The sequence below is a fragment of the Alosa alosa genome, chromosome 20 (genome assembly GCF_017589495.1).
Source record: "Alosa alosa isolate M-15738 ecotype Scorff River chromosome 20, AALO_Geno_1.1, whole genome shotgun sequence".
NCBI lineage: Eukaryota > Metazoa > Chordata > Actinopteri > Clupeiformes > Clupeidae > Alosa > Alosa alosa.
In genome coordinates this window covers 25,380,568-25,399,314 of record NC_063208.1, presented here as the reverse complement: position 1 = coordinate 25,399,314, position 18,747 = coordinate 25,380,568, and the positions used below count along the sequence as shown (strand labels likewise).

Here is an 18,747-nt window from a genome sequence, read left to right as displayed (position 1 = left end):
TCCCAGATGCACGCTCACCCATAAGTAGTAGGTGAACTGCAGGGCGAAGATGGCGATGCCCTCGTTGTCGAAGGACCCTGCCACGGAGCGGGAGATATAGCCGGGCACGATGGCGATGAAGCAGGCAGCCAGCAGCCCTGCCCCCTGGTTCCACAGCTCCCGCGTCAGCAGGAATGTGGAGATGGCTGTCAGGCCGCTGAACACCGGCGCCAGGAACACGCACACGTCGCGAATGTGCACCGTCATGTGCAGGAGGTTCAGCACGTAGTGGATGAGGCCGGCCGTCACCATCAGACCTGGATACACCTGCAGGGCACGACCAGGGGGAGAGCGAGGGACAGAGAGGTCAGGAGAGAAGAGGAGGGACATTAGGACTGCACAATTTGGGGAAAATAGCTAATTGTCAAGTGCTTTTGCTGACAGATATTGTGATTTGATTTGTTCCATTACTGTATATATGATATACCATTTTTGAAAGTCAACCTTCAGTTCGATATACCAAATGTTGCTCTAAGTTGGTCCATTTCTGATTGCTGAGCATGCCTAGTGCATGAGAAGCACAGCATTCATATTAGGTGATCTTTACTGTCTGTTTAACATTGAGGATGACACAAATATATACATCATAGATGTGACAAGATTAACTAGTGGGACAGAGTTACAAGATGCATGACTAATTGCAGCCTTTGCCATTAGCTAATTGCATTAGTTGAAACTGCGGTATCACACTACATTACACCACATTAGTAGACATGAAGTACAGGGGCTCTCTGTCAGTGGTCCACGGCCCCTTGTTCAGACATTGGCCATCTCCCAGGCTGAAAGGCCCGTGAAGGCATTGCGGTTGGTGTATGACCATGCATTCAATAGCAGTTTCACTGTGGGAATCACAAGGTTTTTTTTTTTTTTTTTTAAGCTGTTATCCAAAGCCTCTTATAATGGAAGAACAACCAAGATACTGTAGGAAAACTTTTGAGAGTCAACAAAATGTACTAAATCTTCCGTCAAAGAATCTGACAATGTGCAAGTGAGAGCAATGAAAGGATGTGTTTTCTCAAGTGTTTGACCAGTTAGTGGTGTCAGTGTCAGAGGTGTGGAGAGCTGAGACATGCTGAGAGTTCACAGTCTGAAGACAACTAATTGACAACATGGCCTACAAGTGTGTCAAATAGCAAACTGCACTGTTAACTCCAATAAATGCCTGTTGGTTGGTTGGTAAGCACGGGCCCTAACCTCCACCTACATAGGGGCAGTTGTTTGCAGACAGATATTTTAATATGCAATGAAAAGCAAACAGCGCCAAGGATAAGCCTGTAGGTTATTTTTTTTAGACAACATTCACCCCTAACTTCCTTGTGCTTTTACTAAAAGGCCGCAGAGCCTAACCCTTCATGATAGGTTGAAAAGTCGGTTTAAATGTTTTTCAGTAATGCTGCCTTTCCCAGCCCTATTGAGTGCACATTTCTTCATGGTTGTCTGAGAATGAATATTAACATGTCCATTTATGTGGAAATTATACAGAATGCAGGCATTCAGTGTTACACATGGAGTAATCCCTAGAGCTGGGCCTACATTACCAACCTAAAAATCAATTACTTTGCCTTCTTTTTCCTAGAGAGAACACTAGAAATAGCATTATAAAAAGGCATACATCCTGTTGGCTTCATACCAAACTGAAACATACACAACCACATGGGTTGTAAAATGACTCTTTCAATATGGGTCCACCCCACCATTCTAAATGGAAATGTGACTTGCGTGCTTTAGTAGAATCTTATGTAGAGGAGTGTGAGGAAACAGGTTCCCAGAGAGAGCTTTGCAGGCAGGTAGTAGGTATAATGACTGAAACTAGGTTACATCAGTTTGCCTATAGCTCCCTGTTCTTAGAAGTTTTCAGGTTGAAATGTTAAAAACCAACGTAGATACTTTGAAATAAAATATGTATAAAACATTTCAATAAAACATTTTAAATTAGGGAAAAGCCCTCAATGATTTTTCGAGTTTAAATAAATCAAATCAAAATGTCGACTTTAAGGCCCCTCTCTTGGCTATATGAAATGCAATGCATGTCAGTGGCAAAAAGCTTAAATACATTTAGGGGTGTGTCCAGTCCACATTCGGGGTTATTTTGTTATCAAACATTGGGCGCATTGTTCAAAAGGGTTGTTCTTCTGCTTCTGGGTGTGTTTTGGGTGTAATATGAGAGTGACATCTGTCATTCCCTTTAACAGCAAGCAGCACAACTTCAAACAGCACATCTGTATTTTGCCTGTCAGTGGCGCATTTGAAGGAATCTGCTTGCATTGCAAGACTGTATATGAAACACAGGGATTCCACTAAGCCTTGCTTTACTGAAACCTGTTTGTGACTACATGCATTCTGCACTTGCCTATATGAATTCAAAGGTAAAGTGAAACTAACTTCACCATGGTCATAGTCAACGGCAAAACAGTTCTACACAGTTACCATATTTACTTTCACTACTGACTGATAAGGGGTTACGTGTAAGATTGCAATTTTTGGATCATGCACCAGACTACACCTTATTCCACACGCCTGGGTACAAGATTTAATAAAAGTGGAGTGATGGCGAAAAAACCTTACTAGGTGTAAGATATGCACAAGTGCCTTGTGTTGCACTTTGCGCCACGTTGTGCTAGGTGTATGACAGGGTCCTAAAACAGTTTTTACATTTTTGTTTGTCCCAAAGTTCCCATTAGCTTAAGATTAGTTAACTGTGCCACTGGAAATGCCTTAGGAATGCACCTGTTTGTTTATGCCGTTGAAAGGGTCTATAGCTCCCGTTTAGCTATAAACTGGCTAACCCACTGTAACCCACTTCTTTTTTTATGACAGGACAGTGGAGAATGACAGGAAGCGAGTGGGAGAGAGAGTCAGGGTGGGATCTGGAAGGGACCACGGGGCGGGAATCAAACGAATCAGCAGAGAGCACAGAACACAGCAAAGAGATTCCGTTCTCAGCCTAGACTCGCCTTTGAACTTTGGTTGCGGTTACAAAGGAAGTGTCCATATTTGGATAGCACAACGTCGTGCAGGAAAAACAGAGCTTTCCAACGGTACTACAAATGTTATGTTTTGTATCACGGTCGCGGTAGAGCATAACATGTTAGAAGACTAACTTTTGGTGAATTTAGGAGAAATATACAGGCGCGAGTAGACAAAATGTAATGAAATAAACACCTAAATGTGTAAATCGGGCTTTGTTGTTGTAGTAGTGTGAAAGAATACATGCTAAGGTAGCAAATTAGCCCAAAATCTCGAAATTGACCAGCGCATGAAAAAACGATGTTTTCACCTGCCGTGTCTCGCCAAACGGTTGGGATGGAATTTTACCCTATATTCCATGAAAGGCAAAAAACAACAGGAAAAGAAAGAGCTAAAATAAAATCACATTTCATCCTTTCAGGCACTGACTTAAACTGAATTGTTTTTGTTAGAAAGTATACAAGTTGACTGTCTCTCTCTCTCTCTCTCTCTCTCTCTACAGGTAATGACCCTTAACAACCCCAGCCTGGACAGTCATTCAGATCTCGAGAGGTTGCCTACATCACTGCTCTTCTTTCCCTACAAACAATGACCCCGCTGTGGGGTGAAGTCTTCCAAACAGCCAAACTCCGTGTTCATTATGGAAATGTATGCATGCAGCTATGCATTTATTCAACAGATGGACTCTGCATGTACGAGGTTAGGCAATGATGGTTTAAAGTCTGTACTGCAAGAATGTGAGCAGAATGTCATTGAGACAATGGACTTGGGAAAAAAACAATGTTTGAGCGAAGGGGGAAGAAAACAAAAAAGTGTAATATGGTCTTTGCGCTAGTTGAGATAATTTCCATTTTCATGTCCTAAATTGACTGCATGGAGAGGATCTGAATGGGGTGCTGCAGAGAAAACAATTGTTAATCTCTCACATAAGCAATAAACTTCAGTGGAATAAAGAAAACGGCATAAATGCTTTTTTTATGGAGTGACAATAGACTTAACACAGCAACATAAAACTGCATGGAGGCACTAATAACAATGCATTCGAAAAACAACATCCCAGGGCTTTGAATGGACGCATCGCAAACACTGACAGGGCAATTCTGAGTGATGTTCAGTTGCCCAACTAGATCAAAGCCATGTCTTATTCATAGCCAGGGAATAGAGCTTGCTAGGCACCGAAAAGAGCCCAATTAAAGTTTGATTTTATGTTCGACTCAGCAGAGGCAATTTTGCAGACATGCGTCTGACAGGTCTGCACCATTTGGCTTCCTTGGGCATGTCGCCGACAGTCCAGACTTTTAACAAGTGCATCAGCACGCCTGCTACCTCAAATTAGCCTGCCCCATTAATAATGTCGCTATACCAACCTCAAAATCGCCTTTGGAGGGATCAGATAGATTTAGTATTCTTCATTATTTTTTTTCGTTTTAGTTTCTCTTTTCTTCTAGGCGAGCTGCCCTCTAAACGGGTTTCATGTCTCACCCCACAGGCTGCCTGATGACGGAGAATAATGGGACAGCTCGGACTCCTGTGCCCTAACAAAGACGAGTTTATTATTAGGCTGACAGAGGGAGTATTGTGGGAGTGTCACATTAATTCAGTGCGCCGTGGTTATCTATGCCTTTGGAGCAGAGAGGAGACAGGTTGTGTCTTCCCCCGACGGGGTCCAGAGAGAGAAAGAGAGAGAGGGAGAGAGAGAGAGATAAAGATGGAGTGAGAGGAAAGAGAAAGTGGAAGAGAGTGAGTGAGAGACAGAGGGGCCTGGGAGAAGAGAAGTGAGTTCTGTCAAATTAACGGATATAGGCTCGTCTGTCTTTGAAATAGTCTTGGGGTGATGGGGGGAGTCCAGTGGGATGGTGGTGGAGGGCAACAGTATTATTGCGGACAATTAATGGGGGCTGTCACAGCCCTCTCCTGCCCGTAGCACTCAGTGTGTAGGGGAAAAGAGTGGAGGTGAGAACACATGTGAGTATTGTGTGAGTGTGTCTGTGAGTGTAAGAAAGAAAGAAAGAGAGAAGCAAAGAGTGAGAGAAAGGTCAGACAGTTAGAGTAAAATAAAAAATGTTATGGCAAAGTAATGATATTTAGGGGGGTTGGGCATAAAACTTTAAAATGAGGGCGTGGTAGTGTATATGTGTATATTTGTTATACTTATTCATTTGGCTGAGTCTTTTATCCAAAGCGACTTACATATGTCAACAATTACAACGGCCCGGAGCAACTCAAAAGTGCCTTGATTAAGGGCATAACAGTGGCAGCCAGGAAAAGAACCCACAACCTTTTTTGGCTACTGCATGCTAGCCCAGCTCAGGGTTTCCAGCAGAAGTTGGTTTACACAATGGCAAAAATCTTGTAAAATGGGCTAATTAGGTTGATCTTATCAAAAATGAATTACACACAGTATATTTGTGAATGACCTTTGACATGTCCTTTCTTAACATGCTGGCTAATGCCTGAGAGAATATTTTGTACTCCGTGGACAGTAATGTGATGCCAGATTCTATTCAAAATCCATCCGAGAGACTATCATTACTAGGCGTCCTGTCCTTTTCTCCAGTTGGGCCTTGTACAGCTCCTCTAAAGATATACAAGGATACAAGGATACAAGGAAGTTTATTGTCACATGCATATAGTTACTGGATGTAAGAAATGCAGTGAAATTATGTCTGGTGTCAGCCTATTTGTGCATTTATGGGGCGGAGGGTAAAAAAGTGCAGTAGAAGAGGGGTTTAGTAGATTAAGTGGCAAGGGCTGCATAAGAAAGGTTTGGGATTGGGATTGGGGGGCACCAACAAGGAGCACCCAAGAGCAACAGGGGCAAGGAAAAACTCCCTTACTAAGGAAAAAACCTTGGGCAGATCCACGGCTCAAGGGGCTAACCCAACTGCCAGGGGCCTTGGTGTGTGTGTTGGGGGGATGACAAGGGAGATGGGATAGTGTGCTGTGTATGTGGGGAGAGGGCAGTGTGCAATATGTATGTTGGAGAAGCTTCCTCATGAGACAATGTGCTGTGTATTGGGGGGGAGCAGTGTGCTGTAAGTATGTTGGGGATGTGTGTTGGAGAAGCTTCCTGATGAAATAATGTGCTGTGTATGTAGGGGAGAGAGGGGGGGCAGTGTACTGCAAGTATGGTGAAGGGACTTACTATTGCAAGCAGAGTACTGTATGTATGATGTATGTGAGTGATGACAGTGCAGTGCAGATGTGTGTGTGGGTGGGAGGGGAGTGGAGCAGTGACTGTGTGTGTGTGTGTAGTGTGTGTGTGGGTAGCTGGGGGCAGTGTGCTGTAAGTATGTAGAGGATATGTGTTGGAGAATATCCTGAAGACAATGTGCTGTGTAGGGGGGGGGGCAGTGTGCAGCAAATATGTAGAGGAGGCTTACTGTAGCAAGCAGTGTGCTGTATGTATGTGAGGTGATGATGTAAGTGTGTGTGTTTTTTGTGTGTGTGTTGGGGATGGGGGTGGGGGTGGGGGGCAGAAAGGCTAGGCAATCAAGGACATGGGTAGATAGATGGAGGAGAAATCAAAAATACGTGTGATGAAATAAGGTCTGTAGCATAGGGAGAGGGATGTAAAAGTGCTAAAAGTATGTGTGTGTGTGTGGGGGTCATGAGTGCTGAGGAATGAATGAGTGCAAAGTCAGTATAGTGTGAGTTCAGAGTTGGGAAATGTCAGTGCTGAGGAGTGAATGTGTGCAAAGTCAGTATAGTGTGAGTTCAGAGTTCGGATGGCCTGGGGATAAAAACTTCTGAGTCTCTCAGTTCTGGCTTTGTGACAACATAGGCGTCTTCTTGATTTCAGTGGTAGGAATAATCCATTGTTAGGATGAGAAGAGTCCTTCAGATATGTCCTCACCAAACATTGCAACTGATGAATTGTAGGTGGATGCTGAAAAAAAACCCTCCTCAACTTCTAGGTGATTATTATACAAATTGGCAAAGAACAGAACAGACCTGGTTATATCTTCTGTAATATAAGCGTGTCTTTGGGATTTTAGTTTTCACTTTATCCCACTAGTGTGACTGAGGAATAAAGCTCTTTCTGCGCTCTGATTATGTTCCAAAATTAGTTCACATTTGTGGTACTGATATTGCACATAACCATGCTGTGACCTGAATAACCAACTAGGTAGATCTCAAGGGCAAGATCTTAATTTATTCAAGTGTTGTGTAAAAGTCTTAAGGCCCATTCACACCAAGAACGATAACAATAACTATAAATAAATATCGCTCTCATTAATATGAATGACGACATTCACACATAAACTATAACGATAATGACATGAAGAACAATATCATTGGGGGTCACTTTTAGAACGATTTTCAGAACGATAAAAAGCCAATAACCAATCAGAACCCATCGAATTTTTACCGCCACATTCATTAACACAAGGAGAGACTTTGTTTATCTTTGTTCAGTGTGAACGCTTTTTATCGTTATGGTTATAGTTATCGTTATCGCTCTTGGTGTGAATAGGCCTTTAAGGCGATCAAGCCATGCCAGTGATAGAATGTCCCCCATGGAAGACACCCATGTGTACTGTCTTTCTGCTTTGTGTAAATTCCTTCAGATGTCACAGAAATCTTACGTTACTCTTGCCTTAATGGGCTGGCTACGTGATATTCCATGGGGCTCTGCATGGTTTCTATCAATTCTTGCCTTTGTACCATTGAAATCGACCCCTAGAAAAACTAAAATTAAAATGAAACGTCCTTACAGTTACGATTCTTTATTGAAGTTCTTAGTGTTTTCAGGAAATCTACTTGCTCTGCTCCTGAGGTCAGAGCATAAATGCATATGAAAACTAGATGTACCGCAGAGCGGTACAAAATATGACCGCCGCCCAGTCCAGCACATTTTTTTACACAAAAATAAATCACGCAAAAAGGCCTATATGATTCTGTCTCACTAAATTGCATTATCCACACTCAATTCTCACTGGTATCTGCTAGACAACAAGTACCAAAACATGATTAGTTCATAGATTTCACATGTAAAATTCATTTTATAAAAACCCACCCCCATCTTGCCTGTTAATAATTCTGAGAAATTCTTGTGTGCATGTGTGCGTGTACATGTTTATGTTTATGTGTGTGGGGTGTGTGTGTGTGTGTGCTTGTGTGTGTGCCTGCGTATGTTCCTGTGTTTGTGCATGTGCATGAATGCGTACATATGTATACTGTGTGAGTATGTGTCATACGAATGATTACTGTGAATGTATGTGTGTGCGTGTGTATCTGTTTATGCACATGTGTGCACATGGAATGGGTTAAGATGACCCCTGGAGGCAAACATACAGAAAAAATTGGTCATCCTAGGCCCTACGGTTCTCAAGATATTCACAGAAAACTGTGTCTGCCCTACCCTCCTTTCGGGGGGTCCAGTCCAGCGGGGGGGCTACAGATCAAAATGAACAACAATGGTTCCATGCTATCCATGTGGGGTTACATGCCCACCAAGTTTGCTGTACCCCGGTCTTACAGTGTCCCGGGAATCCTTGACGGAAATTTGGACATGCGAAAAATAAAAAAAATAAAAAATTTGACTAAACCTATATGACCGACGCTTCGCTGCGCGGCGGTCATAATAACTGTCAGCATCTATATTTGTGTGCACTAACCCACCTGAATAAGATGTACCAGCAGCTGCAGATGCTTCCAAGGGATCACTCTCCCCCCGGCAACAATTCAGACGCATTCTCTTTTCCCAGTACATAAATAGTTGGGTCAGACACAATTGGTGGAATCACTGGCAAACCCCATTTCCCCCTCCACAGGCTTAGCTGCTGGGGCTTCTGTAGCCCTCACGCTCTCAGGGTTAGTCGGCGGGTTCTTTTCAGCGCTAAGCTGTGTCTGCTCAGACCCGGCCGGTCACAGTGGACTCATCATTGGATTTGGCCCACTCGGGTGCGACCGTGGTGGATTCCTCCACCCAACTCAGCTCATTCAAACAAAGCAGTAGTGGATGTCTCTGCAGACTTAGAACGAGCTCCAGCAGGCACTGCGAATTCCACCGCCTCAGGGTAGGCCTGTCCAGATCCGGCCACAGTGGGCTTATCTGCTGCAGACACGGCTCTCTCGGACCCATTTGTAGCAGACTCGCCCGCTCGGCACCGGCTGTCATGGGCATCTGCATTCTCACCATCAGATTTAGACTTTTTTTGAACAAGAAAGAAACAATTGTTCCACAACTAAAGCATCTCATAACACTGTTTGGTGCTACAAAAACCACATTGTGTGACCCGTCAATTATAAAAATCGGATGGTCAGATTAAGCTCATCACCATTGTTAAGGATTATGAATGTGTTTAAGCAGCCATGATTTTCAGCCAAAGCCATCTATGCATTTTCCATGACAGTGTCCACTAAGCGTACAATGTTTATTTCGACCCTTTGTCCAAAATAGCTGGAGGCCGTGGTAAACATGATCTTAGTGTCTGTAATGAACGTGGTACAGACAGCAGGGGTAATAAAAATAGGGCTCTGAAGAGCTACAATAGCCTGGGTGCCATTCCAAACTTAGTCCCGCCCACAACATTTGAGGTCGGGAAGTTCGGTCTGGCATTGCTTCATTGTGGTGGAAGTATGCTCGCCCTATATCGGGCGGACCAATCAAATTCAGGCTTTACGACAGGTGAGCAACAGCACCTGGTCTATCACGTCATCTGAGCACGCTTAGATTAGGCTTATGTTTGAAACAAAAACGCTGTGGCTAGAAGGATACATGGCTTTTAAGACCCCATATGGAAAATTCATATTATTTAATGAGGTTGTATCACTGAAAACGATTATTTCTGAAAACTTTGGCCAAAGTTGAGATGTGGGAAAACTCGTGGTTTCACTTTCATCAAGGGAAAACATCGCTGTTGCATTGTGACATGTTCCCTCGTTCGTTTGAAATCTCTGATTGGCCACCTGTTCGAGGGATTTGCGACAGCCTTTCCCAGCTGTTTAACATGTTTGTAGCATATCACTGTTCAACAGAATTATTTTTAAAAACGGAGGGGATATAGGAGAAGAAGGATGGTTTGTGTGTTTTCTTCCTACACCTCACGGTAAGCTATTTTGTTGCTCTGATTGGTTAGGTCTATCCAATTGAGTGCAGAGGCATCCCCTGTATCGGTTGAAACACGCCCCATAATTACGTCCCAATGGAGCAGTATCAGACTCATATTCTGACTAAAATTGAGTATGACTATGTCAGGCTAGAGCTACAAAGTCACCCAACATAGTTCCAGATTTATTACTTTATGGGCTCTGTGGTTATAGTAATAGTTTACTAATGTTGGTTTACATTTGATTTTTTTCCCCACTGTTCTGTTCATTTGTGATGTTCAACATCCAGAATTTACTGAAAGGTGCATAATCCAAGGTGGTTGCCAACCAGTGGCGTCATACTATGCACCCAACATAGTTCCAGATTTATTACTTTATGGGCTCTGTGGTTATAGTAATAGTTTACCAATGTTGGTTTACATTTGATTTTTTTCCCCACTGTTCTGTTCATTTGTGATGTTCAACATCCAGAATTTACTGAAAGGTGCACAATTCAAGGTGGTTGCCAACCAGTGGCGTCATACTATGCAAATTAGATGAGTACATTTACCCCTTTCATACACTTTTGACCATATTCAATGATTTTCACATTTACAGTAGGACTTTATATCCGACTACTTTCAAAGCCATGGCCTTTTGAAATGTTGATGTCAAAATGCAGTGTTTTTTCAAACCTCAAGTTGCTCCGGGGATAATAGCCCTTGATATATAGTTAACATATGGAAGTCGCTTTGGATAAAAGTGTCTGCTAAATTAATAAATGTTAAAGAAAAGAACAATGGCACTCTTCATTCATGAGGTCGACACAACGCAGAGACCCACAATCACCAGACTACACTCTTCCAGACGAACATCAGAAAGCACTTTCACACCATGTTAAGGTTGTAAAATCTGTTGCTACCGAGACTATCCCTCTGACAGCTATGAGTTAGGTGCAGGCTCTGTTGAACTAACAATCAGTCAGTATTAGTATTTTACAACCCAACAAGTAGATTAGAAAATAACTACGGCAACTCAAAGGACAAACAAAAGATGAAGTTTTCAGAAAGCTTCAGACGGCTCTTAGTCTCACTCATATTCACTGCACTCGTGCCATGCAAGAGAGAGAGAGAGAGAGAGACTGACTGACTGACTGTTCAGGTGTGAAAAGGCAGAAATGAGAATAAAATTGCTGCAGAGATGCAGGAATCCCGAGGGGCGCTTGGTTCTCCAGATTAGTTTGACTTTTATCGCTGGGTCATCCCGCACACAGACAATCAGGTTAGATCTTCTCATTCGGCATCCAATCCTGTCTCCTCACAGCGATCTTTGGATTGGAGACTGGAGGTACTCAGTACCCCCACACACACACACACACAAAATCTTTCCAATCATCAAACTCAAGCCAGTGAAACTCTAACACTCACTCTTTTAGTTCTCTGGCCTCAAGCAAACTTGTTGAGAGAAGGTAGAATTATTGCAGAATTATGCTTTCCTTTTGACTCAGGGAGAAATTCAATTGTGTTTATCATCACGATTGCTTAGGTAAGTATTACTGTAAGCCTCTGTTCATGTTTAATTATATAACAAAAAAAATGAACACGAGAAAAAAATGAAAAGATAAGATGGGGAAAAAAAACAAAAGCTTAGCTGACACCCAGCACAAACAAAAAAAATAGCAGAGCTGTTATTCCTCCGCGGGTATTGCACATGAATATCCGCTATGCATACGATTCGCCGTGTGGTTCCCATGGTCCACAATACAGCAGTCTATTCCTTCTCACTGAATGGCAGTCATCCAAATATCTGTGCACTCTGGACTCGAAAAGAAAAACACGATCTTATCGGAGAATGAGGCATTCAGCAGATTTCAGACATGAAGCTAATCTATAACTTCTTATCCTGAGTGTCTGCTTTGACTTTCAGGAAACAGGGAGGTCTCAGAGCAACTGCTGGCCCAAGAAAAACCCCAAAGCATCGTGGGATATCTGCCATGGCAGGTCTGCCTATTATTACGAGCCTGAGACAGTGCCAGGGAGGTGAGTAGTGACCCTCTGAAGGCCTGAGTCACCTGTGGGGGGAAACTGATAGCAGCACTCTGGCCTGCTGTCTATTGTCTCTTCATGATTAGATAATCATTTACGTGAATCATCACTAATCCAGGGGGAATTGTAGAATAAAACCCAGTGTACACCGGCGCTGACATGAGTTCACTGTGCACTTACCACTCACATCAGCGCCCAAGTTTTTAACTGGATGAACAATGGATTTTATGGAGCGGTGCCGACAAAATAGAACTGAAATTGTAATCTACACGGCGGCGGTGGCAGCGGCAGCGGCAAAGGGCGTTGCTGGTGTGCGGAGTTGCATTGAGAACAATGTAATGTAATGGAATTAATGTGGAGAGGGGAGTGTGCTGCAGTTATGTCGGTGCCGGTGTACAGTGGCGCCGGCAGGCGTAATCCTGTATGCACTGTGCGTACAATTTTTTCACGGCTTTATTTGTGAAATCATCTAGCCTACAACAATAAAAAAAAAAAACTTCTGTGACAACTAGCCTATATTTATTGACTCATGTGCAACCTGAATATTGGCGTTATTCTGAATAAAACCGGAATATGGTGTGCATGGAAACCATAGACTATAGACTAAATATGAAAACGTAGCATTGTCATGACATGATAACGATTGACCTGTGACGGTTTTCGGGCGTGGCTTTGGATGGCGCTTAAAAACACAACGTTCCATTCATTCATAGGATAATAGCCTAAATCATTCAGTCATGAACAGCAGCAGCTTAATATTTTTCAGGGGTTTAACGTTAAAAGACGTAGGCCTACTGTTCTTAGCAGTGATGCTGACACTGATAGCAGTGAGAGATTGTCCTCTAGTCACGGTCTACACATGTTTAAAAAAATGTTGAATTGTTTGCTTACCTCTGTAGGCTTATTTTAAAAAATAAAACGCTGTTTGTAACAGGGATTCAGTTAATGCGTACAGCAGAGGTTCTCAACCTTTTTGGGGCTAAGGCACGTCATGACCAGTCGGGTTGGTGCTGGTGTTAAAAGTCCTTGACTGTGCATAGGTCTGCCTATCATCTAAACGTTTGGGACAACCAAAACAGCAGTACAATGTATTTAGAGTGTTGTGAGCAAATCATTATTGTTATTAAGTTGCCATAACTGTGTTTTTCTCTATCGCAAATCGCAAACTCATTGGTTTCTTTTCTTTCCCTTTTTCGCGGGTTGGGCAATGAAGTTATAATGCGGATAAGGTATGTTCACCTAATTTGAGTCAGAGCTGCTTACTTTGTAAAGGTATTTCTGTCCTTTCCAAACTGCGTTAAAATAGTGTGTTTAGCAACCAGAATTTTAAAAAAATCCCGGGAGAGAAATCTCCCTCATCCCAGAACTTTTACAAAGCGTGAAATAGTGTCTATAAGCCCACGTAACCTACAGCCAGTGTTGTAAAAGTTAGACGCTTCATGCAGTAGGCTATTTGATAAGGGATGACATGGGTAGGTTGACGTGATTAAGAGGGGCTTTCTGTTCCAGTTTGTAAAGGTTTTTCTTAGGCTCAATTAGGAGAGGCTAGCCTACATTTACCAAAAGCACGTATGGTGCGTACTATGGAATACAACCCTAGTGGCGCCCCTGCCGGTGTACGTAGCTCTTAAGAAGGAGGAATGGTTCTTTACTACTTGAATATAATATAGAACTTTATAGAATACTGTATATAGACATTTCTAGTGCTATAAGTAGGGGAGTTCCCCACAGACGCCCCACTACCAAGCCTATTTACAATCAAAAACAAAATCACCTACAAAGCAACCTTGTGGGCAAAAAAAAACATCACCAACTGTACAGCCTTCAAGGACATTTCACTGGGGTTATCAAATATATATATATATGCTGAATATATGCCGTAGTTCACTATCTTTCATCTTTATTTCTTTCTGATACCATGTGTGCCCTTGAAGTAACCTAGTGAGAGATGGATTCTGGGAAACATTGCGTGGGGCAGCATTTTCAATGAGGTCAGTTATTGATGTGATCACATCTGGTTAAAGAGGCATTACCTTCAGCTGCTGTACAGGGAACACTCCTGAGCTAGAAAATGTTTCTCCCCAGCTGACAAAAAGTTGCACTGGGGTGCTTTGCCAGAGGTTTGGCCAAATGACTACAGGGGAACAAAAAGCAAGGAGGGCTACAAAAAAAAAATTGGGGAACTGGCCCCAATGTGCAAATCAATGTTGCATTTTATACAGCAGTCAGGGCAGTGGACTGCTGGAGAGCAGACAGCTGGCCCCAAGGAGACTCTGTGTGGGAGGTGAGGTGAGGTGAGGTGAGGGGGGTTGTGACCCAATCTGTTCCCCCAGGCAGACAGGGGCACAGGCGGGGACGGTGACAGATCACAGCAACCAGACCCAGCTGGACCACCCTGGACTCACTCACTCACTGATTTAATGCACTCTTCCTTTTTTATATTTCCATATTCTATGGCCTTTCAGCCGTTTTACTGCAAACATTTTATTTAGCAGACGGTTTTCTCCTAGGCATCAGAGACTCACAGCATTGTACCTGCTAAACGGCCAAACCCGAGCTGGCCGCTTAGCAGGTGGACACACTATCTCTGCTCCATCCTGCCTTATATTACCAATGTGTGTGTCTTATATGTCATGTCTTGTATTGTGCCAATGTGTATGACCTGTGCTACATAGATACACTAGCTTTGCCTGACTGGACTATATATAAATATATAAAATGGTTTCTATGGAAGAATCACAACCACATGTGGTTGTGATCCTTCCGTAGAGCCCATTTTTTTAATGACTAGTACTGTCCTAATATGTACAGTATACTATATACTTAAACTAAGTATTTGAAGTAAGCAAGTAGGTGGTTTGAGACACAGCCCTGCTTTGTTGGACAGAGAGGAGTGGTTACATAGGGTGCACCCAGTCTCCTAGTCTTATTGATAAGGCCATCAATCATATTTATAATTCTAAGACACTACGAGCTTGTGTGTGCAGGGGAGGCTGCAGCTTGTAGGAAATACAGTCAGTGCTGATGTGCCCAAATGATTATATATGAATGTGTCTGAACAGCAAATGTGGGTCTGTTTAGGATTGTTGGAGGCGCTGTTGTGGTTACGGCTTGTTTAGTTAGGCAATAATGTTGCCATGGAACCAAGGAGTGAATACTCACTGTGCCCCCGACTATTCTGCCGAGTGGGTACCATGCCCTCTCATCGAACCAGTTGAGAAACTCGTAGAATCCATTGGACGTGAGGTAGTGGGTGGATCTGTAGTTGAACCTTCAGAGAGAAAAGGTGAAAGAAAAAAAGATGGAGAGAGAGATGGGGGGAAATAAACAGAAGGAAAGTGAGTGAGAGGGAGGGAGCGAGTGGAGTGAGTGAGTGAGTGAGTGAGTGATGAAGGGCATATGAGAGTGAGTAATAGATGTGAGAAAGAGGGAACACAGAGGGAAAAATGGAGGAGGAAAAAGAATATCGGTCAGCACAAAAGCAAATGACATGCAAAACACCAGGCAAGGAAAATTACAGTCATCTTCTCTCATATGCTCACACGATTGACCAAGCTGTTGCACATGGAAATGCATTTTCTCTCTCTCTCTCTCTCTCTCTCTCTCTCTCTCTCTCTCTCCATGCTGATTATTTCCAGATTTTCCGTAGTCAGATGGCATGGCCACGCACAATTTGTGACGGTGGAAGTAGGAGAAACGGCTCTCTGCCACACGTGTGGTTTTTGTTTAGATAGCAAATAGCTGCCCTGGCTGCTCTCTCACTTCAGAGGCTTCGCTGGCCCGCCGGTGCGCCTTCTATGAATATTTCCATTAGAGGGGCAACCGTGAGAGAAAATTGTTCTGCATCAGTAATTACAGAGGTTTATTGGAACTGCCTTCGTTTCTTCCTTTGCCACTAGCATCTGTAATGTGGACCACTCTCATCCTACAGACATGCTGTGCTGAGGACAAGAAAACACAAAAAAAATCAGATCAGAAACAAAATCATTCGTCATTTTATGGTAATACGAGCTCATGTTGTCTCTGATGCATGTTATTTTGATGCCAATTGATTAGAGTGTGTAACTGCATACTGAAGTAATGGTGTGTGAGTGTTTATTGGAAAATATTACCGAACACTCATATTCAACATCCGCCAATAAATGGATTCCATTATTTACATCAGCAATTATAGAAGAGAACAAGGTTGGAAGCAACCACATGCTTCTCAGGTTGACTGAAATGTCAAATCTCTACACTGTTTGTTGGAGATCAATCTGGGACACTGTGCTCCTGATGTGCAGGGTGGTGCCTTACATGGCAGCCTCCTCCATCGGTGTGTGTGTGTGTGTGTGTGTGTGTGTGTGTGTGTGTGTGTGTGTGTGTGTGTGTGTGTGTGTGAAGGTGAATGTGAGGCATAAAATTGTAATGCGCTTTTAGTAGTAAAGTAATTTGTTATGTGATTCTCCAGGTTTGGTTCTTCATAGACAGGTACCACTACGGCTCGAAAGGGGCACCATTCTCCCCATCACAAGTTAGTTTACCATTAACATGACTTTCAATCTGTTATATTAAGGCCAAAGAAAAATCACATACTGTAGGAGGCCTGCAGTGGAAATCACATAGAAGGCCTGCAGTGAAGAACTTCCACATGCCTGGCTGCACGCTGACCAGTCCAGAGCACATGGCGTCTGGGGCGTCTTCCCCAGACTGCTTTGGCTACTCCACTCATTACTCATATCGGTCATTTCCTGCCTGCTCCTGCTCCTTCCTCTCCGCCAGCCCGGCCACACTGACAGATCATCATTGGCTTTGCTCGGATCAGTTGCTGCAGGACAGATTTGTCCGGGAGAGGCTCAGCAGTTAGTCACACACACACACACACACACACACACACACACACACACACACACACACACACACACCAGAAAAATGCCGACTCATCACTGTGGACAAAGTGACACCCGAGAAACTAGGACAAACCCGCCAAGAGATTGGTGGCAAAATCCACCCTGGTGCTTTGCCAATACACCTGCCAGCACACTCCCCCCCGCCCCTCACCCTCACTCCCACCCAACACACACACACACTCAGAAACACACACACTAATCGGAAGCCAACATCCAGCCAATCAGTAACACTTTTCTCCTTTTCTTTTTGTGATTCCCCATTGTAGCTCAGAGGAGGTAGTATTTCCCGTCACACAGGAACGCAGCACACTTTCAGACACCCACACACACACACACACACACACACACACACACACTTGCCAAGAGATTGGTGACGGAAAAAGAAACCCTGCACCACATCTTATCCCTTACACACACACACACACACTCACACACACACATTCACGCTTTCGGTGTTTTATGGATGGGCCACACTCCCTTGGAAAAGGAGCAGCGAATGTGCCGCAGAGTATAAATCAATCTCCCCTCTAAGTCCTCCCTCGAATTTGCTTTGGCTCCACACGGAGAGGAGAAGAGAGGAGAGGAAAAGGAAAGGAAAGAGGAGAGGAGAGGAGAAGAGGAGAAGAGAGGAGAGAAGAAGAAAGGAGAGGAGAGAAGAGGAGAGAGAAGAAGAGGAGAGGAGAGAAGAGGAGAGGAAATCAGAGGAGAGGAGAGAGAGAAGAGGAGAGGAGAGAAGAAGAGAGGAGAGGAAATCGGAGGAGAGGAGAGGAGAGAAGAGGAGAGGAAATCAGAGGAGAGGAGAGACGAGGAGAGGAGAGGTGAGAAGAGAAGACCACCACAACGCTCGGCTGCTGCAATATCGCTTCCCGCTCGGGGCTTCCTGCGCCAGGTCCTCAGCTCGATTAGTGGGGGGGTATAGGCAGCGAGGCGCTGTTCTTTTGTCAGAGAAAAGCGTCTGTGTGCCATTCCATGAAGCAGTTCAATGCAGTTTATGGTCGCCGAACCGAAACTGCCATCCATTTAAAGACTGCTTTGGATTTTTAGTGAAATGTTCCATCTGCCAAGAGAAGGCTTGAAAGCAGTAGAGTAATAATAATGATCTGTGCATGCACACACACACACACACACTCTCTCCCTCTCTCTCTCTCACACACACACACACACACACACACACACACACTCTCTCCCTCTCTCTCTCTCACACACGCACACGCACAAACACACAAACACTCATTCCTTCTGCCTTTTGGATTGCAATACACCTTGTAAATGAGAAATAAGAACACTCAAGGCAATAAAATTCTTTCCTCATCACGTTCACTGCACTTTTTGGCATCCAGCTTTGGCTGGATACAAAAATCCTTCAGACACACAGCAGCCAATTACATGAATGTGAGCCTCCGAAAGAAGACACTAGGCTTGCTTAAGCAGTTCAGTAGACCCAGGCTGCATACCAAATAGCTGCATAAGTAGGAAAACACTTCCAACTAAGGTTGTAGGATCAAGAATATAGGTTCAAAAACTAGAGCAAAACTACACTTGGGCCAAGAAAGACACGCCACCTGATGAGCCGAGCTGATAGACTGCTTTCGTGCTTCCAGAGGGGGAAGAAATAATATGTATCTCTAACTACAGTACACACTCAATGGGAGGCCTGAAAGGATATGGGCACGGCAGAACGATGCTTCCACTCAGAGAAGCCCCAGCGTCTCATCTTATGCACACCACTCCACTGCACAACTGCACTAACATAGGAAAAGCTGGCAAAAAAA

General features: G+C 43.7%; 1 pseudogene; it reads right to left on the bottom strand.

The window, feature by feature from the left end:
• The window catches only part of LOC125284775, a 131,285-nt pseudogene that overhangs the window by 69,203 nt on the left and 43,335 nt on the right, over nucleotides 1-18,747 (bottom strand).